At 35.0% G+C, this 23,654-nt stretch overlaps 1 protein-coding gene across 7 annotated transcripts in view; it reads right to left on the bottom strand.

Moving 5' to 3' along the window:
* LOC136027314 (CLOCK-interacting pacemaker-like) overlaps nt 1-23,654 on the bottom strand; it is a 52,406-nt gene that overhangs the window by 4,085 nt on the left and 24,667 nt on the right. The window contains exons 1-2 of one of the 7 annotated variants that reach the window (XR_010617576.1): nt 11,737-11,835; nt 9,516-9,967 (exon numbers count right to left, since the gene is read on the bottom strand). The exons of 2 other annotated variants lie outside the window; for them this stretch is intronic. The gene's annotated coding sequence lies outside the window, so the exon portion shown is untranslated. 4 more of the 7 variants (XR_010617575.1, XR_010617574.1, XR_010617577.1 and 1 more) reach the window with 4 other exon arrangements.

Raw genomic sequence — 23,654 nt, 5'->3', positions numbered from 1 at the left:
TTTACAATAAATAAATTTATTACCAACAGCAAATGAAAGAAGGAAGTTCCTCCTAATTAATTATTTATAAAAATTGAAACCAACAGCTCACACACCCTGCATAACTGGCTAAGAAATGCTTCCATGTATAGAGGCATAGCAACATGCCCGTCACGTATGGGGGAACCCCCCGATGTTTTGGTCACCCCATAATAAAAAAGTCAGTAAAATCTTGAAGCGAGGCGCCATGATTTTTCTGATGCCGCTAAAATTCTTTGTTTGGTTAAACAAAGACCACGAAAATACTGACATTTCTTCCACAGGAAGTTTGAACTTGGTCGGTAAACGCAGCAGTTTTACCAACTCCTACCGTGAGTTTACAGATGGTACCACAATTTTCCATTCGGTTTCAACAAAGAGCATTAAAATAATGACATGACATGTCCCGAAATCTGAATCTCGATCAGTAAATGCAGCCGTTTTACCGACTCCTGCAGTGATTTTATGTATTTTATTCGAAACGGACATTATGTTAATTATTGACAAAAAACAGTCAGTAAAAATGACCCAACCAGTCGGTAAAATCTCTTGCTCCCACCCCCCACCAAAAAAAAACAAAAACATTTTGGCTAGTAACGACCCTGCATAGCATAGAGTGTGCAAATATTCAAATTAAATTTACAGTGTCATTGAGGTATATTGCTCCCACATTTCCCTTCATGGACTTGGATCCTCCCTATAATAAATACTAATTCCTCATAATAGACTAAAGAACTAACTCCCATCCAATAGATCCAGAAAAAAATTGCTGAACTTAATAAAATTAAATGTAGAGTTTATCACTGTTGAATTTAAGAAGTTAGGTTGAAGTTCATGCCATGAACATATCAAGGTCAAATTGGAGTATGTTGCTACTGCCAACATCATGGTATATTTGACCTATTATCTTTAAGTCAACAAAAAAAGGGCTAATTTTATTTTTTCTTGTACATCATTAATGGAAATGACGAAGAGGGTTGGTGCAAGGACTGTTCCCTGGGATGTGCCTGTTCAAGACTCACATCAGTTCTGACAAATTGATATGTCCTCCTGGTTACACAATAATATCACGGAATGAATACAGTCGTTCAGGAACTCATTAATCCAATTAATGACAGCTTTTTGCAGCCTTAATGCACCATACTTGAGCCAGAGGAATGCATGACTAATTTTATCAAAGGCCTTGGGAAGGTGGCAAAGTAGTATTTCAACAGGGATGTATTTCACCAGTAGGGCTGTAACATAATCATAGGCATCTAGGAAGTTTGTTTTGGTTGAATGTCCAGCTCTAAAATCATGTTGATCATCATAAATAATCCCATTTACTGTTTGGTCGTGATAGTTGCTGTGTTCAGGATTCCTCCCATTATTTTCTAGACAACTACTGTCAGGCTTATTGGTTGATAGTTACGTGTTTTATCTTTATTATTCTTTCTGGAAAGAGGAATAACATGGGTTGTTTCCCAATCATTTGACACTACCGAAGTTTGTAGTAAGCATTAACAAATTTGGATAGGAGGTATTAAGATAATCGATGTTGTTTCTTTCAGTAGCCTAGGGTTAAATATTATCCAGTCCTTTAGCTTTGTTAGGGTTTAGATTCTTTAACTCTTCAGCTTTCCTTGTCAAAGCATACAGACCAAGAGAAATAAACCATATGCCATAGCTTGGGATACTTTTTCAGCTTTGACAGGTAATAGACCTTTCTTTACAGAATTCTTAAAAACTTAACAAGCAGAAGATGTATAGTTATTTATACAGAGCTACTATCCTTCAGCATTAAATATAAGGAAACACTTTTCTAATTTCTTTCTCTTAATACAAACAATTCAATGGAAACATTAATTTTCATTTTGGTAATCTCATCAAATACTCTTGAAAAAATAAAAAAGTGAGCCTGAAACAACATTGGGCTGATTTATGGGTGGGAATTTAGTGGTTGATCTCTCCTAAAAGAAACACAGTGAGGTCACATTTTTGGTTTTTTGAATGTGTATATTATACAAACAACTGCCTATATAAGTGAAGGCCCTGAACAGATTCATCATTGGACTTTAATCACTCCAGAGTGCAAATTGAGATAATGAAAGTAGCACTGTACCTTTAGATTCCCTATTTTATGGTTTTCCAAATGCCCTGATCGCTTTTCTGATGACATAACCAACCAAAATCACACAAGCAACAAGAAGAAAAAAGTTGCTCTCTTGAAAATTCCTTGACTGCATATAATTTGGGCTATCAATCAGGGGATGGGGAAGTTGAGGGTAAAGTTTACACCTTAAGGAACAATATAAGTATCCTTAGTATTTCACAATTTTTGAAGTAGGTTTCAGAATTTATTGTTTCCTTCTGGAGAGTAGAAATGATAAACTGATGCCCTTATTTTATGCTCTTTTCAATATAATAGTCATTGATCTGACAATATGCACAATCCTTCAGATGGTCCTATATAAAGTCTTAAATAATATATTTCCTTGTTGTTTATGACCTTGTGACATGTATCCTTTGTTAAAACAGTTATGCTTAATTCTTTACTTTTGAACACTACCCAGTCTAAATGATGCCAATAAAATTGTTATGAAACGATTATTATACTTGGAAAGAAAAAGGGCATCAAACAGTGTGTGCACCTTGACCCATTGAAAGTTACAGAATTGACTTTAAAATTACCTTTCAAAATATATTGTGCTGTAGGCTATATTCATCCAACAGGGATATTGTGGAGAGAGGGGGGGTGAAAGGTTACTAGTGAAGCAATGTACTTTTGAGAATGAGATAGACTAAGTGATTATTTATGATTGTTCAAGCAATTTTCAGAATTTTTATGGATTCTTTTAAATGGTCTTATCCAGCATTTTCAGAAGTCCCTAGATTCAAAGTGTGTATTTTTGGATTAGAATATAGCATATAGTATCCCGTTACACAAAGGTAGTCACAGAGGTGAGGCAGTCAACTACCAATCAATCAGTATCACCTCTACCGTTGGAAAAATACTTAAAGGCATAGTTAACACTTTCGTCATTCAACATCTGAACAGTGTTGTCAACTTGGTACAATTCAGAGGTCCTTGTACAATGCAGTATATTGGGAAACTTTTCAGTACAATCAAATTTATCTCTTAATCACATATCTGTTCAAAGTTTTACTTCATTGAAAATTTTACTCTTATTACAGCAAATGTTTACCTGCTGTTCAGATGGTACAAATTGGTCTTTTGTAGTAGAATTTTAGTCAGAGTACAGTTTATTTAAAAGCGTTGGAAATGCTGCATCTGAATCAAGGTAAGCTGTTGTCCCTGTGCCAGCATGATTTCTGTTCCACTTCATCAGTCGAGATCAACCTTATTGATGCATATGAATATGTCACAAAACTTATAGACAACAGTCTTCCAGCACATACTTTGTAGAAGCATTCAACAAGGAGTACCACAGGAGACTACATATTAAGCTAGAAGCTACTGGAACTAATGCAGAGACTATTGGCTAGGTCATGCTTTTTCTGGGTAATAAGAAGTAAACAGTAAAAGGGTATAGTGAAAATGGACAAGCATTTCTTTTGACTGCTGTGGAAGTGAGGACCAGAGTACCTCAAGGCATAGTCATTGCCCAAACTTCATTCAATAACTTCATTATTGATGCACTATTTAACATCAAAAATTAAATAAGCCTTCATGCAGATGAATCAAAATAATTGGTTCAGCCAAAAGTGCAGATTAAACAGAAACCATACAGGCAGACTTGGCCTCATTTACAAGCTGCAGGGAGACTTCGAAGCTGTAGTTCAATATCTAGAGATGCAAAGCAATCAACTTTGTTAAAGGAAAAATAAAATCTATGAGGTCAACAGACAGAACAAGGCAACCCATTGTCAGAAGCAATGTTAAACAAGACCTGGGTCTAATAGTTAACAAAGAATTAAAAATTAATTTACAAGCTCAGACTGCTGCTGTAAAGGTTAGTTAGACTATATGTATAATTAAGAGAACTTTTAGTATTGGCCCCCCTTCTGTTATTTCTAAGCTTTTTGATGGTTGAATTTTACCTAAGCTAGGGTTTCATATGTTCATTACCAACCTAATAAATAAATCTAACCAAGGTACTCTAAAATCAGTTTAGAGGTGCACAACTAAATGTATCAGAGGTCTCAAAGAAATTGTATACCCCTCTCAGCTTGAACAACTGAGTTTACCCACACTGGACTATTGTTACTAGAGAGGGAATAAAACTCTGATATTCAAGCTGAAACATGAAAAGTGGTAAAGGTCTAGATTAGGTGCTAATGAGAAAGAATAATACCAAATTATATATTTCCTATACATTCTGCCACCAGTCACTTTTGTCTTTTTTATGCATATTGCGTCACAGTTGATTCAATTCATGGGAACACAGGTCAAAACAAGAGGGGCACATCAACACAATGCTATAGCAAAACTAAAAGATTTTTAAGAAAAAGAGGAAAAACACTTAACTGAAAGTGGATAAAAGCAGAGCTGTGTGCAAAATGTGTTAGCTACAATTATTCTGTATATCAAACAGTTTTTGGTAACAAACTGTAAGTAAGGAGCAAAACCCAGCCCAATAGTAACCAAAACTCTAAAAAATGGAATTTTGATATCGATAGATACATCAAAGATTTTTATGCTGATTTTAAATATACAAGTTTCATCAAGTTTAGTCCTATTCATCAAAAAAGAGTCTGAGAATATTTGTGTTATTTTCAAAAAAGGGAGAAACACCCCTAAAAGTCATAGAATCTTAATGAAAATCACACCATCATATTCAACATATGAGGGAACCCTGCAATAGAGGTTTCAAGCTCCTATCTGCAAAAATGTGAAATCTTGTATTTTTTTTTGTCAGAAGAAAGATCATGGATGCATGTTTATTTTTTTTTTTTTTCCAGGGGTGATTGTATCAACCCAGTAGTCTTAGAATGCTGCAAGAGGACTCATTTGAATGGAAATTAAAAGTTCTAGTATCCTTTCTGAGAGACCAAAAATTAGAGGGCAACTAGGCCCCCTCCAGTGCTCATTTTCCTCAAAGTCACCAGATCAAAATTTTGAGATAGCCATTTTTCAGCATAGTAAAAAAAAAATCTAATAGCTATGTCTTTGAGGACAGCTTAATCCCCACAGTCCCCAGGAGAAGGGCCACAAGTTATGAACTTTACCCATTGTTTACATATAGAATTGGTTATTGGGAAGTATACAGACAATTTTTTTGGGGGGGAGGGGGGTCAGGTGAGAGGGTTATGTGGAAGTATCTTTCCATGGAGGAAGAGAATATTCCATGAAAGGGCATCAGATTTAACAGCATTTCAAATGAAAGTAAGGAGCAGCATTAAAGCTTAAAACACACAGAAATTAGTCCCCTTGTCAATAACTAACTCTTAATACTCTTTAAGTTTTTTAGTACTTTCTAAAGAACTATTTATTTTAATTTAACAGCCCTTGTGATTCAGGGGTCATTCTTAAAGAATTGGAACAAACTTCAAACTTTAGCATAAAAAGCAAGGTATTAAAAAGCAGTTAAGCCCTCTCTTATATGTAAAAATTTCTGTTTGTTTTATGTTTTAATGTTTCTCTATAATTTCAGTTGAAAAAATTGTTTTTTAAATTTAAATATGAAGTAAAAATTGTTTCCTCTACATGTTTTCTTCTCAATTCCCCCTAACCCTTACCTGAAAAGCTTATCCCTGATGTCTTTCAACCAGATAATTCTTGAATGTATAACATTTGACCAATATATTCATTGGTCCTTTAGCCTATATGCTGAGCAACAAATATTGTCATTTCCTCTTCTGTAGAAAGCACTATAAAGTTAAACAAAGGACAATATTGTGTTTCCTCCAACCATGGAGAATAATACAAAGTTTTCTGTAAGACTTTTTATACCTCAATTATAGAGCAATATGAATAAAGTTATACTGATAAATTTTTAGCTTTTCCCTTTAATATAGCCTATATGACCCACAAAAATGTCATACAGTAAAAATTATACTATCCTATTGATACATAGGGAAAACGACAAAAAACCATACAGATGGCTTTTTATACATGATTATATAAAAAAAACTAGTTTTTTTAACTGAAAGTAAGGAGCGACATTAAAACTTAAAACGAACAGAAATTACTCCGTATATGAAATAGATTGTTCCCTCCGCAATCCCTCGCTCTTTACGCTAAAGCTTTTAATTGTTTTAAAAAGCAGAATTGTGGCAATGAGTCAAACTTTAGCGTAAAGAGCGAGGGATTGCAGAGGGAACAATCTATTTCATATACGGAGTAATTTCTGTTCGTTTTAAGTTTTAATGTCGCTCCTTACTTTCAGTTAAAAATACTAGTTTTTTTTTATATAATTTCTGAACGTTTTTGAATTAATGCATGTTTGATTTTGACTCTCCAAACGTAAACTATTCAAATGAAATTTGCATATCAATTCCTTTTTTGGCTAAATGGCTTTCTCTTAGTTTTGATCATATGATTTTGAGAAATATGGGATGGGGAAGGAGGCCTAGTTGCCATGCAATTTTTCCGTTACATAAAAAGGCAACTATTAATTTTAATTTTAACGAATTTTCTTATTAGCAAAAAATATACGTAACTTTAGAATTAACTTACGTAACAAACTCTTATATTCTTTAATTATTATTATGTATATGAGGGGGTTTGTACCCTCGTTAATACCTCGTTCTTTACACTAAATCGTAAGTTTTGTCCCAATTCTTTAAGAATGACCCCTGAATCAGAAAGGCCGTAGAATAAATAGTTGAAATTACTAAAAATACTTTAGCATAAAGAGCGAGGTATTTATCTCCTCCTAAATACCTCGCTCTTTATGCTAAAGTATTTTTAGAACCCCTCATATGCGTAATAATCTCTGTTCGTTTTAAGTTTCAATGCTGCTTCTTCCTTTCATTTGAAAAAACGTCTTCATGTTTATTTTTCATTGTTTTCTTATAGTAATGCTAGAGAATCCTATGCCCTTTTCATTGAATTTTTCTTCCCCCATGACAGATTCCTCCAAGGAAAGATCCTCCAACATAGCCCCCTCTCCTCAGCCCCAACCCCAAACAAAATAAAATCCCCCTGAAAACGTCTGTACACTTCCCAATAACCATTACTATATGTAAACACTGGTCAAAGTTTGTAACTTGCAGCCCCTCCCCCAGGGATTGTTGGGGAGTAAGTCATCCCCAAAGACATATTTATTATGGTTTTCAACTATGCTGAACAAAATGGCTATCTCAAAATTTTGATCCGTTGACTTTGGGAAAAAATGAGCGTGGGAGGGGGCCTAGATGCCCTCCAATTTTTTTGGTCACTTAAAAAGGGCACTAGAACTTTTCATTTCCTTTAGAATGAGCCCTCTTGCGACATTCTAGGACCACTTGGTCGATACGATGACCCCTGGGGAAAAGAAAAAAACAAACAAAAAATAAACAAACAAACAAATAAACACGCACCCGTGATTTGTCTTCTGGCAAAAAATACAAAATTCCACATTTTTGTAGATAGGAGCTTGAAACTTCTACAGTAGGGTTCTCTGATACGCTGAATCTGATGGTGTCATTTTTGCTAAGATCCTACGACTTTTAGGGGGTGTTTCCACCTACTTTCCTAAATAGGGCAAATTTTCTCAGGCTCGTAACTTTTGATGGGTAAGACTAAACTTGATGAAACTTATATATTTAAAATCAGCATTAAAATGCGATTCTTTTGATGTAGCTATTGATATCAAAATTCAATTTTTTAGAGTTTTGGTTACTATTGAGCCGGGTAGCTCCTTACTACAGTTCGTTACCACGAACTGTTTGATTACTTCGTATATGAAAGAGGCTGCTTCCTCATCAACGCCCCGCTCTTTACGCTAAAGTTTGACTCTTTCTCTCAATTCTTCTTTCTAAAACAGTAAAAAACTTTAGCGTAAAGAGCGGGGCGTTGATGAGAAAGCAGCCTCTTTCATATACGAAGTAATTTCTGTGCGTTTTAAGTTTTGATGTCACTCCTTACTTTCAGTTGAAAAAACTTGTTTTTTTTTTTTTATTTAATTTCTGAACGTTTTTGAATCAATGCATGTTTTGATTTTGGCTCTCCGCAGAGGAATAATCAAAACGAAATTTGCATATTTTTTTTTTTTTTTTTTGGCTCAATGGCTTTCTCATAATTTTGATCGAATGATTTTGAGAAAAAAGAGCAGGGGACGGAGCCTAGTTGCCCCCCGATTTTTTGGTTAATTAAAAAGGCAACTAGAACTTTTAATTTTTTATGAATCTTTTTATTGGTAAAAGATTTACGTAACTTATAAATTAGCTTACCTAAAGAACTTTTGTATTCTCATGTTTTTATTACATATATGAGGGGATTCGCCCCATCGTCAGTACCTCGCTCTTTACACTTAAGCTTAAATTTTATCCCAATTCATTAAGAATGACCCCCTGAATCACAAAAGCCGTAGAATAAGTAGTTGAAATTACCGAAAATACTTTAGCGTAAAGAGCAAGGTATTAGAAGGAGGTGAGCCCCTCATATGGGTAATAATTTCTGTTTGTTTTAAGTTTTATTGCTGTTCCTTACTTCCAGCTGAAAAAGCTTTTTCACTTTTATTTTTAATTGTTTTTTTTTAAATAATGCTAGTAAATCCTGCTCTCCCTTCATGGAAATTTTCTTCTCCTATTACAAATTCTTGAAGGAAAGTTCCCCCAGCATATCCCCCTCTTCTCAACCCCTCCCCCAAACCAAAAAAATCCTCCTGAAAACGCCTGTATACTTCCCAATAACCATTACTATATGTAAGCACAGGTCAAAGTTTGTAACTTGTTGCCCCTCCCATGGGGACTGTGGGAGAGTAAGTCGTCCCCAAAGACATAGTTATAAGGTTTTTCGACTACGCTGAATAAAATGGCTATCTCAGAATTTTGATCCGTTGACTTTGGGAAAATAATTAGCGTGGGAGGGGGCCTAGGTGCCCTCCAATTTTTTTGGTCACTTAAAAAGGGCACTAGAACTTTTCATTTCCGTTAGAATGAGCCCTCTTGCAACATTCTAGGACAACTGGGTCGATACGATCACCCCTGGGGAAAAAAAAACAAAAAAAACAAAAAAACACGCATCCGTGATCTGCCTTCTGGCAAAAAATGCAAAATTCCACATTTTTGTAGATAGGAGCTCGAAACTTCTACAGTAGGGTTCTCTGATACGCTGAATCTGATGCTGTGATTTTCGTTAAGATTCTATGACTTTTAGGGGGCGTTTCCCCCTATTTTCTAAAATAATGCAAATTTTCTCAGGCTTGTAACTTTTGATGGGTAAGACTAAACTTGATGAAACTTATATATTTAAAACCAGCATTAAAATGCGATTCTTTTGATGTAGCTATTGCTATCAAAATTCCATTTTTAGAGTTTTGGTTACTATTGAGCCGGGTCACTCCTTACTACATTTTGTTACCATGAACTGTTTGATTTCATTTACAGAGTAGCCTAAATAAAGCAATTACCTTAATTTGCACTTTGGAGCAAATTAGTTGCTAGAACTGTGATGCCATAGTTGGTGATGGTAATAGATCTGGTCATTGTGTTACAGTCAAGCAACAAACCATCAGGATTAGATTGCTGGAGAGTTGCAATATAAGCCCACTCAGTAACAGTGATTACATGGTAGGTGCAGGGTCAAGAAACATTATCTAATAATTTAAAGTTGGAATCACTGCACAACAGCAACTTCAGATTGATTGTGCAAGACAGTTGAGTAGGACAAGCTGCATCATCCTCCAAGCTGACTCTCTATTGTCTTCCAAGAGTGTTTTGGTTCTGAGGGCTGGGAGGGGTTTTCCCACTGGAATATCCAAGGTTTGGCCTTTTATTCCTTATCAAGCCTCTTTCTGAATTCCTCAGGCAAGGTTGCAAAAATTATCTTTTGGCTTAGTTGGTTCCTATTGTTCACCACTTGCTGGCCAAAAAAAAAAAAATCAAATTAGACCTTAGTGTTAACAGTGGATTTGAACAGCTTTTTGGAAAGTCCTTGTGTAATATAGGTGACTTTTTATCTTGTATTATAATAGTGTAGCCTATTTATAGTCATACAGGTGACTTAGTATATCATTCTATTATAAGCAGTATGAATAAATGTATACAAAGTCTTTAGCAAGACTTTTTTTATTCTTCATAATGAGGAAAAAAATAATATTGTCATTTGTTTGACTTTATAGTGTATTATAAAAAGTAGTAAATGACAATAGGTAGAATTCTAGTGAAGCTACTTTTTGCTATCTTGGAAAGGGGTTAGGTTAGGAAAATAAAACTTTTAGTAACAAGTCTACAGCCAAAAAAATACCCTGGAAGATGATTGCTGAGCTTCCACATTAACCCTCTTTTGATTTCTAAGTCTTAGAAATTTGGTTCTCTTTCTACAAAATATGTTAACTAGGATTATTGTATATTATGAAGTAATAATTGTTTTCTTAACATATTTTTTTATGTACTGGTCAAACTCTAGGCTTATAGCTTTTCTTGTTCTTTACTTAAGCAGAAAATCTAGTTTACAGGGTATCACTGTTAAAACACAAAAGATTTTTAAAGGTCAGGACCTTCTAGAGAGAGAAGGAGTGAAGGCAAGCACCTAAAAATATCTTCCTAGGGCATACTTTAGTCTGTAGACCCATGCCTGAAAGTTTCATTTGCCTAACCCAACCCCTTTTGCAAGATAGCAAATAGTAGCTAAACTATAATTCTAGTATTCTATTGTTCTGGGTCAATGTCCTTATTACCTGAACAATTGTTTAGGGTCATGAAACTATTGCTAATAGATACATTTTGACTTTCAGAACATCTTTTCTCTCTTGCAAAACTACTGCAAACTCACCATTATGGAGTTATTCCAGCCCAAATATCTGTTTTGTTGATTGGATATTTGAAATTGTAAATCTGAAATAGTTTGGAGACAAATTTTGGCTATATATTTGCTCATCAGGGGGTGGGGGTAAAGCATAGCATATATTAAATATGTAAACTAACCATTGCTGTATTTAATATGCTATACCCCCATATACTATGCTTTACCCCCCCCCCCCCCCCTAATGTGCAAATATATAATAACTCCATAATGGTGAGTTTGAAGTAATTTTGCAAGAGAGAAAAGATGTTCAAAAAGTCAAAATGAATCTATTAACAATAGTTTCATGACCCAAAACAATTGTTCAGGTAATAGGAATATTGACCAAAAAATGTCCTATATTGTCAGATATAGGTAATCCTTCCAAAAACTAGAGTACACAATCAAAAACTTTTCAAAGGTTGTGCTAACTGTAAGCTGTACAGCATTTTTTGTTTTCCAATCAGATTGTGAGTCTATAGGACTTGTTAGACCAGGATATGACTTCTTTTGCCAGTACCAAGTCAATTAAATCATCAGTTGACAAGAAATGATGCAACAAGCACTGACAAACAGCTTGGAATGCACCTGATCAGTCAGCACACTATCTTCACTGACCAGCAGCTACATGATCATCCTATCACTGGCAAATACGATTTAATGTAATGATATAGCCTACGTTCTTCGAATTTTAGAGGACTGTAAGTTAAAGGCTCAGCCTACCTTTGTTGGAAGTCAAGACCAGGATTTGGCAAGATTCTATTTGAGGAGAATTTAGATCATAAGACCACATTACAAAAATAGCAAATCGCCACGATATTTTTAATAGTTGCGATTCTATTCCTTACCTTTTTTCAGTTTCGACTTTAAACTTAATAAATTCATAAACTGAATAAATAAACGAATTATGAATAGATTCTATACAGACAGGGCTGCTGGGACGGTCAGTTCTAGAAGTACCAAATTTGTCAAAAGTGCCAAAATACAGCGATTTTTGGTGTTACAGTAACAAAAATACGACTATACCACACGCGCATGGTCCGTTTAAGCGTAATTGGTTTAGTATTTGGTCAATTTTTTAAACTTTTTCTCTCTAGTTATCTCCAACTTAGCACCAATCTTTCGAATGAAACACGGCAAGAAGGCCGTCCTGGTTATGTAAGCTTTGCGCCAATCTTTCAAAACAAATTCGGAGTAAAGGCTCACTTTTGTCAGTTCATCTGCCTTTTTTTCCCAGAATCCTCATTATTTTCTCCCAGACAACAAGGAAAAATATTGCACGAAAGGGCTACTTTTTGGTCATTCAATGTAGAAAATAACCATGATGAAATAGTGTTAAAATAGTATTTCCGTGCTACAGGCACAACCCTGTATGTGATAGCGTATGAATTAAAGCGTATGATCAATTTGATGAAGTTAGAGCGTAAAAAGAAAATCAGGAAACAACAAACAAAATATTCTGTTGGTCCCAGACAAGAGAAATATCAAACAGATGTCCATCTGGGCAATTTTCTGGCAAATCAATAAATTTGGTGCCAGTGCACGTCTGTCTTCATTTTATTCCAAAAATACTCGCATCATAGTCAAATGCAAGCTTTTTTTTACAGTGTTTGATCCTCTCAAAAGAGTTAGAAGATAATTAAAAATAACTTATGAAATAATTATACAATTTTTATTATTATATGTCAGTTATAATCTTATGATTGCCTAAAAAATCTTGATAAACACGTTAAATTTCACCATTCAATAGACGTGGTAACACTGATTTTGAACATACAGTACTATCACTCCGAAAAGTTTCAAACTACTTGCAAGGTCTTACCTTTTATTTGACATAGACCAAAGGGAATATTTTCACTGACGTCACGACTTGGCTCGTCACGAGTCAGCCCATAACCATTTTGCATAAAATCGTTTCTTATCTTGCTTGTTTTTTCATTACTTATGTTTTTGCTGAGCATTATGTCGTTGATAATCTTTACTAATATAACCAAGTGAAAAATTTACTCGTTTTCACATTGAGTCAGGTTGAAGCTTATGCTTTGCTTGCTGTTGCCTATGAAATTAGAAGTTGTTGCGTTAATCTAGCTTAAATAAGGTTTCATATGTCTACCTTTCAGCGAAAAGTTCATGTATCGGGTGGGGGAGGCGTAGATTGAGCCCAATTAATACCTTGAATTATGTAGATTGAAATTCTTTATAGGATCCCAGCTTAACACAAGTAACATGGTGGTCTTTTCTGCTAAAATGAATCCAGAAAGAACAGGCAGAATTAGAAGTCATCGTCCTTGGGTTTTAATGGGTCTCTCCCGCTTTTGCTGGCTTTTGGATTTTTAAAACAATTTTCAGAGAAACCATGATATCAAAATTTCATTCAAAACCGTTGGGAATGATGAAGTCCATGGGGAAAATAAAATGTCAAATGAGGGCTGCCTTCTGATCGTTTTTGACCCTTAAAAAGGCAATAGAACTTTGAATGTCCTAACAAATTATTCCCTCCCAAAAATCTACAATCACCACTCTATACGAAGTAGCAGGAGAAAAATGCACTGGGGACCACATTGCTATTTGTTAAGTTTATGATACTGCATTGACTCTGAAATTTAAATAGATGTTTTACTTAGTTTTCAATGCTATGAGAAAAATTAAGGGGTTAAAAAAAGTTATTAAGGTAGTTTAAGGGGAGCGGGGGAGTAACAGTCATGCTACTATCCTCAAAATATCTGCTATTTTTAGGTCTAATTTATTCATTCTTATTAATTTGTGTTCGTTTTAACTTTGCGTTGAAAATATATTGCGTTGAGGAACAATGTTAGTTAATATGTTAATACGTTAAAATGTATTCCTTTATCAGTGGAGCTGATATTTTGCAACGGCAAAAATAGAGCTTCAATAAAAAAAATGTGTAAACGGACCCTTAAATCCTTAAGTGGAGAAAGAAGACTCTCCTCATGGTGACAAAATTAAAAATCGTTTTCAAGGTAAAAGCAGAAATCGATTTTTTAGCCCATTAAAAAGTATAAATAGTAAGCAATAAAAACTGACCTAACTTCAAAGCAAACTTCTTAAAGATCTCTTTACGTAAGATTCATGTACAGCTTAGGAGTATCTTCTTCAGTATTGAAGTTGGACTGTTCTGTATCTTCTAAATTTCTGAGAAATTATTTTGGAAAAACCTCAACTAGGAATAAAAAAAAAAAAAAAAAATCTTTGTCTGCAGCTCAGTAATGGCAAGTTGAGTTTGGAATTTCTTCTGGTATGGGGACTTGTGAACGAAGAAGAAAGGTTTTCCGAAGTTTGAAGTGTTTTTGGTATTTTAAGGAAAATAGAAAATCTTTTGAGAACCCAATAAAACCTGTGCGGCACAGAAAAAAAGGTCACAGAATTAATGCAATTATAGCAATAACAAAAAAGTTTTTTTTTCCAATTTCAATCAAACATGTTCAGAGGAAAGTTTAATGCACTATATCAACTTTTTTTTGAAAAATGGGATCAATTCAATTTTTTAGGAGGAAAAAAAAAATCACGACCTTATATATTCTCGTTACAATATACTTCAGAAACAGTAGTTGGGTCTCAACCAAAATCAGTGTAGATTGAAAACTGGCGTCATAATTGTGCTTTTTAATAGTCTTAACCTTATTCCACATGTGTATGGGACAGGGAAAGGGATATTTATCAACATATAATCAGTTGTGGATAATTGACTCACACAGAAAATAACGGGATTGAACAACTTCTGCCCTTGTCGGGATTTTTAGAAGTTCTTAGCTAATCCTACTTTATTGGGTAATAGGCGGAGAGTGGTGGTAGGGGGGGGGGTGAAGTTCTTGAAATAAGGACACATATACGAATGGTTTTTCAGATACCAACATCATTTGGTAGAAAGTGACAGCTAATGTTTAAGTACTAAGTAGCGGCTTTTGGTGTCAAGATAAAAATCCGATACAGGACATAATTTCTAAATTTTGTTGTCAGGTAATCTTATCAGAAGAGATGTTTTGATCTTAAGTAATTTGAGGGGGTGTAACAGCTATTGTTCTAGTTTATCTTCTGGAGAATCAAAGACCGATCAAATTTATCTGTGTTTGCATTAGGAGGTATTGTGATGGGTAGCAAAATACAACTGATCAAAGTATCTACCGAAAATGGGTTCCTAATTTCAAAAAAAAATACTCACAAGTAGCAGCTATTATCCTTGTTATACATTTTCCAAGCTCATGACTGATCCACCATATAAGGCGAAAAGGAAAGGCTAGGGATCCTAGATTCCACCGTAAGATATAGATTCATAGTTATTCCTTTATATGATCTCTAACTGATCTGATCCATGTTGAGGTTGGGTATCAAAGTATTTTTAATGAGCCTAATTACTAAAATGACTGGACAGATTCTTTTAACAGAACCGGTCAACAGCTATATTTGTGGAATCGGGTGATTTCGCTCGAGCAGGGAAAAGCTAATTTCTTATCAACCACATTCATAAGAACGACCTAAGAGATTTCAATTAGATCCGCTAAAGATTTATGGCTAGAAGTTTTGTTACGGCTTTAGAAGGCTTACACTCAATCCGATTGACATTATCAAATGTGTTTCTTCGACGGTGTGATTCATAGTTAGTTTTGCTGCACTACTTCCCAGGGCCTTTGTTTAGTTTTATCTGTTTTAGCTTTAGTTTGTTAATTTATACCAATTTTGGTTCATTTTCCGTTTGGCAATCTGACTGGAAAGGGTTTTCCAAAATCAATATTTCAAAAAAGAAGAAGGGTCGATCATTAGAAGTTAAGGACACGTATTTCTACAGGTGTCTCAATCCCACCAAAGTTGATCAATAAAATTTCCCGAGCTTGATAATTGAAAATCTTGGGCTCGTTTTTAGATATAGATTATCCAAAATAAAAATAAAATTAGTAAATTTTTTCAAATAGTGTTGAATATCCATCAGAGCTAATATTAAGAGCTTATACTGGCACCTAGAAAGTTTCTGAGCCTGCTGATTAGTAATCTGAGGCTAACGTTAAAATCAAAACTCATAATCAAAAGGCATTCGGCACAAATTCTTAAATAGTGTTTAATCCTGACCAAATTTTGAATTTCACAGTTTCTAAGCCTACTAATTACCAATTCAAGTCTAAATTTACATTAAAAAAAAAAAATCCTAGATTCAGTTGCTTTAAAATAAAAACTTTGGATATATAATCTTGTCGTACATTTATTGATTCACTATTATTCAGAGTATAATCTTAAATAATTATTTGGCCACCATTACAAATAATATCGATTGCAGACTGAATGTCCTAAGTCAGAACACATTTTGGGTTTCATTTATTTATTGATGGTGATTTATGGTAGCTTTATGCTTGGAAGAATATGATACTTTATTTCTACTCATTTTTGGTTCATTGGAGCTCTTTACTTTTCTTTGAAAAACTTGTTTCATGGAATTTTAAAAAATTAACTTCTGTTCGTTTTTTATTGAAATTATTTTTATCGTGGAAAAATAATTATATTCTATATCTTTTCGTTTTTTCAATTAGTTCGTGGTAAAGCTGTAGTAAGGAGCGACCCGGCTCAAAAGTAAACGAAACTCTAAAAAATAGAATTTTGATACCAATTGATACATCAAAAGAATGTGATTCTTATGCTGATTTCCAATATATAAGTTTCATTAAATGTAATCTTAACCATCAAAAGTTACGAGCCTGAGAAAATTTGCCTTATTTTGGAAAATAGGTAAAAACACCCTCTAAAAGTCATGGAATCTTAGCGAAAATCACATCATCGCATTCAGCGTATCAGAGAACCCTACTGTAAAAGTATCAAGCTCCTATCTACAAAAATGTGGAATTTCACATTATTTGCCAGAAGACAAAACACGGATGCGTGTTTATTTGTTTTTTTTTGTATTTTTTTCTTGTTTTTCTTTCCCAAGGGTGATGGTACCGACCCAGTGGTCCTAAAATGTCGCAAAAAGGCTGAATCTAACGGAAATTAAAAGTTCTAGTGCCCTTTTTAAGTGACCAAAAATATAGGAGGGCACCTAGGCCCCATCCCACGTTCATTTTTTCCCAAAGTCAACAGATCAAAGTTTTGAGATAGCCATTTTGTTCAACATAGTCAAGAAACCTAATAACTATGTCTGTGGGGACGGCTTACTCCCTCACAGTCCCCAGGGAAGGGGCTACAAGTTAAAAACTTTGGCTAGTGTTTACATATTGTAATGGTTATTGGGAAGTATACAGACGTTTTCAGGGGAATTTTTTTCTTGGTTGGGGAGGGGGTTTAGGGGAGGGGTTATGTGGAAGGTTCTTTAAATGGAGGAATATGTCATGGGAGAAGAGAATTTCTATGAAGGGCACAGGATTTTCTAGCATCATTTAAAACAAAAACAATGAAAAAATAAACATGAAAAAGTTTTTTCAACTGAAAGTAAGGAGCAGTATTAAAACTTAAAACGGACAGAAATTATCCCGCATATGAGGGGTTCATCCCCTCCTAAATACCAGTTCTTCACGCTAAAGTTTTTTTTTAGTAATTTCAACTAGTTTGTCTTCGGCCTTTATGATTCAGGGGTCATTCTTAAAGAATTGGGACAAAATTTAAGCTTTAACGTAAAGAGCAAGGTATTAACGTGTGGACAAACCTCACATACGTAACAATAATATACGAGTATACAAGTTCATTACGTAAGTCAATTCGTAAACTAATTATATGTTTTACTAATAAAAACTTTCGTAAAAAAATAAAAGGTCTAGTTGCCTTTTTAAGTAACCAAAAGATTGAAGGGCAACTGGATCTCCTCCCCCACCCCTTTTATCTCAAAATCGTCTGATCAAAACTAAGAGCAAGCCATTTAGCCAAGAAAAAAATAATATGCAAATTTTTTTTAAGTATTCATGTGAGGAGAGCCAACATCAAAACATGCATTAATTCAAAATTGTTCAGAAAAAAAACTAGTCTTTTTAACTGAAAGTAAGGAGCGACAATAAAACTTTAAAAGAACGGAAATTAGATGAAAATTTTTCACTGAAGTTTTTTACTATTTTAAAAAGTAGATTTGAGAGAAAGAGTCAAACTTTAGCGTAGAGAGCGGGGCGTTGAGGAGGGAACAGCCCCTTTCATATACGGAGTAATTTCTGTTCGTTTTAAAGTTTATTGCCGCTCCTTACTTTAGGTTAAACAAACTTGTTTTTTTTTATTTAATTTCTATAAGAATCCATAGTTTCGCTTGCTATTTGTATGCTGGAAAAACTTTTTCACTTATGTTTAATACTGACAAAAATGGGGTTGTTTAACTTAATTTTATACCTTCTCTAGTTTACCTGAAAAATAAAACATAAATCATTCCCAGAAAATTTTATCTATGCTCTTTGACAAACTGGATACACTTACACTATTTCGATTTATTTAAATTCTAAGAACTGAAGTAGTAATAGCAGTGGCCCCAAAAGTTTCAACTTAATATCCCCAGTTGTTCTCGATTTATTGCTGAGGTTTCTTATTCGCAACCATGCAGACACTACCTTTTGATTTAGTTTTAAAGCAACATTTAGTTTTATAGCATAACGGGCCAATTATATAATTGTGGTGGGTTGACATCAGTCCCCACAGACATAGTTACTGGATTGTTCTACTATACTGAAAAAATGCCTATCTCTAAATATTGACTTGATGTGATTGGAAATTGAATTGGCTTGGGGGAACACTGCTTTCCCTCCAATCTCTTTTCAATCTTAAAAGGGGCACTAGAACTTTTTGATTTAGTTGAACATCCACCTAAATAATTGTTGAAAGCTTAACCTTAATACTCTTAGCTTACGTAGTATCAATAGTTGTAGCAGCGTTAGTAGCAGCATGTGGGTAGCACCTTTGGTTTCTTAAACATCCTCTTCAACACACGTTGATATTCTAAACTTAATACTATCACCCATTTCCAAAGTATTTTTGATACGTCCTCTTGACGACATGTGTGGGCATGGCGTGTTTTGATTTAGTACCATACAGTTTCAAAATTTCCCAAAATTTTTGCCTTAATTCCTTTAGTTTCAGTAGGAGTAGATTTAATAGTAGTAGCCCTAGCTTTAACGGCAGTAGTAGCGGTAGCAGCCGTTGCAGTAGTAGTAGTATGAGTAGAGGCAGTAGGATTCGAATATTTGCTCTTGGTCAGTTCAACATCCCTCAGTTACAACTTCACACACCAAAGCTGTGTTTTAAGATATTGCTATTACGCCCTTTTGACAACCTGCATACAGACGACAAGTTGTCATTAAGTTCACTCCCCCTCTCCAAAAAGTTAATTCCTCAGAGTTTTCACTGAATCATACATAGTTGTAGTAGTGGCTCCAGTAGTAGTATTGGTATTACTAGTAGTAGTATTAATAGTAATAGCGGTAGTACTAGTAGCTACAGTAGTATTAACATATTGTCTTTACAAGAAGTTGCAATAGAAGAAGGAATTGATGTAGTAATAGCTATGTTGCTGTGATAATAGTATTAATAGCAGCGCGCAGATAATGCCTTTTGGTAAGATGATCTTCCCCTTTTAATATTTTATAATATATAAAGTTCCAACATAATATCCAAACCAATTCTTGAGATACACTTTTTTTACAATGTACAATCACACAACATCTTTTGTTTTAATTCGAATTCCCCCTCAATATTGTCAATGGAGTAGTATGGCAGTAGTAGCAGTAGTGGTAGCAGTATTAGTGGTGATGGTTGTAGCAGCAGTTGTAGCATGCAAATATTGCCTTTTCGATCATCTCCCTTATCATTTCCTGAGAGTTTCGAATGAATATACCCAGTCATTCCTGAATTCCGACCTTTTGACAATCTTTATACACATAACGTGTTTTGGTTTATTTCATCACTCTCCTCAAAATTATCTGAAAGGCTCACTTGAATGCTCTTCGTCTTCTTGGAAAGTACAGTTCAAACATACATATCTCTCTCAATAATGTATATTGTATGTATACAATGAACAAATTCCCTAACTTAGAGCCCCTGCACCCGAAGACTCATGGGAGGTTGATGTCCCCAAAGACATAATTAATAGACCTTTCAAAAATGCTGAACAAAGTAGCTCTCTTAAAATTTTGATCGAATTGACTTTGAGGAATCATAGGCTTTTGGGGGTGGGGCTGGCTGCCCTCCATTTACTTTTGACTCTTAAAAAGCACATTATAACTTTCAATTCCAATCAAATGGAACCTATCCGATCAAAAGTCTATGCAACCACCCGTTCCCTAAAAACCTTTCATGCCCTGCAAGATATCTTAGAATCTTTACCCCTGGGATGGGGGGAGGGATATGAACCCTGAATGTTTTGTTATATGCTCTTTAGACTATCATGAACAAAAATGACTATCTCATAATTTCGATCGGATGCATTTTGGGAAAAGAGGGTGTCAGGGAGGGGAGAGGCTAGTTGCCCTCCATCACTTTTGACTCTTAAAAGGGAGCTTGAACTTCACATTTCAAATCAAATGAGCTTCCTCTAAAGTTCACATAACCGCCCTTCCGTAAAAACCTTATATGATCCCTTGTCATAACTTACAACCCTTGCCCTCAGACTCTGGGAGGCTGTGTAAGCCCCAAAGGCCTTGTAATGTGGATGTAGGACGGTTTTTTGAATAAATGACTATCTCAAAGTTTCTACCTGATGCATTTGGGGAAAACAGGACATGAGGGGAGGGGGTATAGTTGCCTTACGCTCACTTTGACCCTTAAAAAGGGCACTAGGGCTTCTTATTTCCAATCCAATGAGACCTTTCCGAAACTTATGCGACTTCCCTTTCCATAAAAACTTTATATGCCTCCATGGTATAGCTTACAACCCTTGCTTCGAGGGCCATGGAGGGGGTTGTCATCCTGAAAGACATAATTGCTTGACCTTTCAACTACATCGAAAAAAATGGCTAATTAAAATTTTTATTGGATGTATTTGGGTAAATCGTGGAATTAGGGGAGCTGTTTGCCGTCCAATCACTTTCAACTATTACAGGGCACTATAACACTCGATTTACAATCGAATGAGCCCCTTTCGAAGTTTCTACGAAAACTTCTTCTATATGAAGTGTCCTGGTCTGGAAAAAAATAATACATTGTATCGACATAACTCTTTACTTAGGAAGTGCTATTGCGCTGCCTACGAAACCAATTAAATGAAACACTTTCAAACAGTTCGTGGTGACGAACTGTAAGTAAGGAGCTACCCTGCTCAATAGTTACTGAAACTCTAAATAATGGAGATTTGATACCAATAGATATATCAAAACAATTGGATTTTTATGCTGATTTCAAATGTATAAGTTTCATTAAGTTTAATCTTACCCATCAAAAGTTAAAAGCGTGAGAACATTTGCCTTATTTTCAAAAAAGGGAAAATACTCCCTAAAAGTCAAAGAATCTTAATGAAAATTACACCATCAGATTCAGCGTATCAGAGACCCCTATTGGAGTAATTTTGTAGAGTAATCCAACGGTTTGTAGTAACGAACTGTAAGTAAGGAGCGAGTCAGCTCAATAGTAACCAAAACTCTAAAAAACAAATTTTGATGTCAATAAATACATCAAAAGAATCAAATCTGTATGCTGATTGTAAATATATAAGTTTCATCAGGTTTAGTCCTCCTCATCAAATGTTAAGAGTCTGAGAAAATTTGCCTTATTTTCCAAAAATGGGGGGAACACCCCTTAAAGTCATAAAATGTTAATAAAAATTACACTATCAGATTCAGCGTATCAAAGAACCCTGTTGTAGAGGTTTACAGCTCCTATCTGCAAAATATGGAAATTTGTATTTTTTGCCAGAACAAAGCAAAAATGTTTATTTGGTTTTTGTTGTTGTTGTTGTTGTTTTTTATTCCCAGGGGTGATCGTATTGACCCAGCGGTCATAGAATATCACAAGAGGGCTCATTATAACAGAAATTAAAAGTTTCAGTGCCCTTTTTAAGCGACCTCGAGTTGGAGGGCAACTAGGTCCCCTCCCAAGCTCAGTTTTTCCAAAAGTCACTCGATCAAAACTCTGAGATAGCCATTTTGTTCCGCACAGTCGAAAAATCTAATAACTATGCCTTTGAGGATAACTTAATCCCCGCAGTCCCCGGGGGAGTGGCTGCAAGTTGTGAGCTTTGCCCTTTGTGTGTACATATAGTATTGATTATTAGAAAGCATACAGACGTTTCCAGGGGGGATTTTTTCTGGGAGGGGGGTCAGGGTAGAAGATTACGTGGGAGGTTCTTTCCAATGAAGAATTTTTGAGGGGGGAAGGAGATTTTCCGTGAAGGAGGCGCCGGAATCCCCAGCATTAATTAAAAAACAAGTTTTTCAATTGAAAGTAAGGAGCAACATTAAAACTTAAAACGAACAGATATTATTACGTATATGAGGGTGTTTGCCCCCTCGTCAGTACCTCACTCTTTACGCTAAAGATTTTATTCTGTACTTTCAGAAGAGCTATTTATTCTAAATAAACCCTTTTTGATTCAAGGGTCACTGCTAAAGAATCGCACAAAATTCGAACTTTAGCGTAAAGAGCGAGGTACTGATGAGGAGACAAACTCCCTTATATACATAATACAAATATACGAAGATAGAAGTTCGTTACATAAGTTTTTTCGTGAGTTACGAACATTTACAACAAAAAAAACGTCCTTAAATTAAATTAAAAGTTCTAGTGTCCTTTTTAAGTGACCAAGAAAATTTGAGGGCAAATATGTGTCCTCATCTGCCCCTTTTTCTAAAAATTGTCTTATCAAAATTTTGAGGTATTCATTTTGTTTAGCATAGTTGAAAGGCCAAATAAGTATGCCTTTGGAGATATCATGACCCTTGCCAGCTCAATTTTACGCATGGAGATGTTATGGGGATTGTCTGGGGTAAAAATAGTTTGTGGTAACGAACTGGACCTAAGGAGCAACTAGGATCGGTAGTAACTGAAAATCTAAGAAACAAAACTTCGATACTAAAAGATACATCAAGAAAATCAGCTTATGATTCTGAACCAAATTATAGAAAATTTATTAAATTTAGTGTTGTACATCAAAATTTAAAAGCCTTAAAAAATTCGCCCGATTTTGTAAATAGGGGAGAAACACCCTTAAAATTCAACGAATCTTAATGGAAATCACATCATCAGATTCAGCGTACCAGAAAAACCTACTGTAAAGGTTTCAAGCTCCTATATACAAAAATGTGGAATTTCGCTATTTTGCCAGAAGACTGGTCATGGATGTTTGGTTATTAATTAATTTTTTCCAGGGGTGATTGAATCACAATATTGGTCCTAGAAGGTCAAGAGAGGAGTATTTGAATGGAAATTCGAATACAGGTGTATTTGAATTGAAATTCTAGTGTCCTTTTTAAGTAACCAAATAGATAGGCGGGCAACTGACCCCTCTCTACGCCCCTTTTTCCCCAAAGCTATCTGATCAAAATTTGGTGATAGTCACTTTGTTCAGTATAGATGAAAGATCAAATAATTAAATCTTTAGGGCTAAAATAATCCCCCTGAGTCCGTGGGGAGAGGCCTTTAAGCTGTGAAATTGGCCCATTGTTTACCAATAGGATTTGTTATTTGGGTTTATGCAGACATTCTTTGGTGGGAGGGGGCATTTTGTGCTTGAAATGTATTTCCATAGGGAAGACTTTCTTTGGGGAGGGAACTTTCTGGGGATTTATTTTCCAGGGGAGATTTTTCACTGGGGGATTTTGAAAAAATTCTTATACGAGATTGTTTTTAACTGTCTTAGATTCTCTAT

Source organism: Artemia franciscana, chromosome 1, assembly GCF_032884065.1.
Source record: "Artemia franciscana chromosome 1, ASM3288406v1, whole genome shotgun sequence".
In the NCBI taxonomy this organism is placed as follows: Eukaryota; Metazoa; Arthropoda; class Branchiopoda; order Anostraca; family Artemiidae; genus Artemia; species Artemia franciscana.
This window is presented reverse-complemented; position numbering and strand designations above follow the sequence as displayed.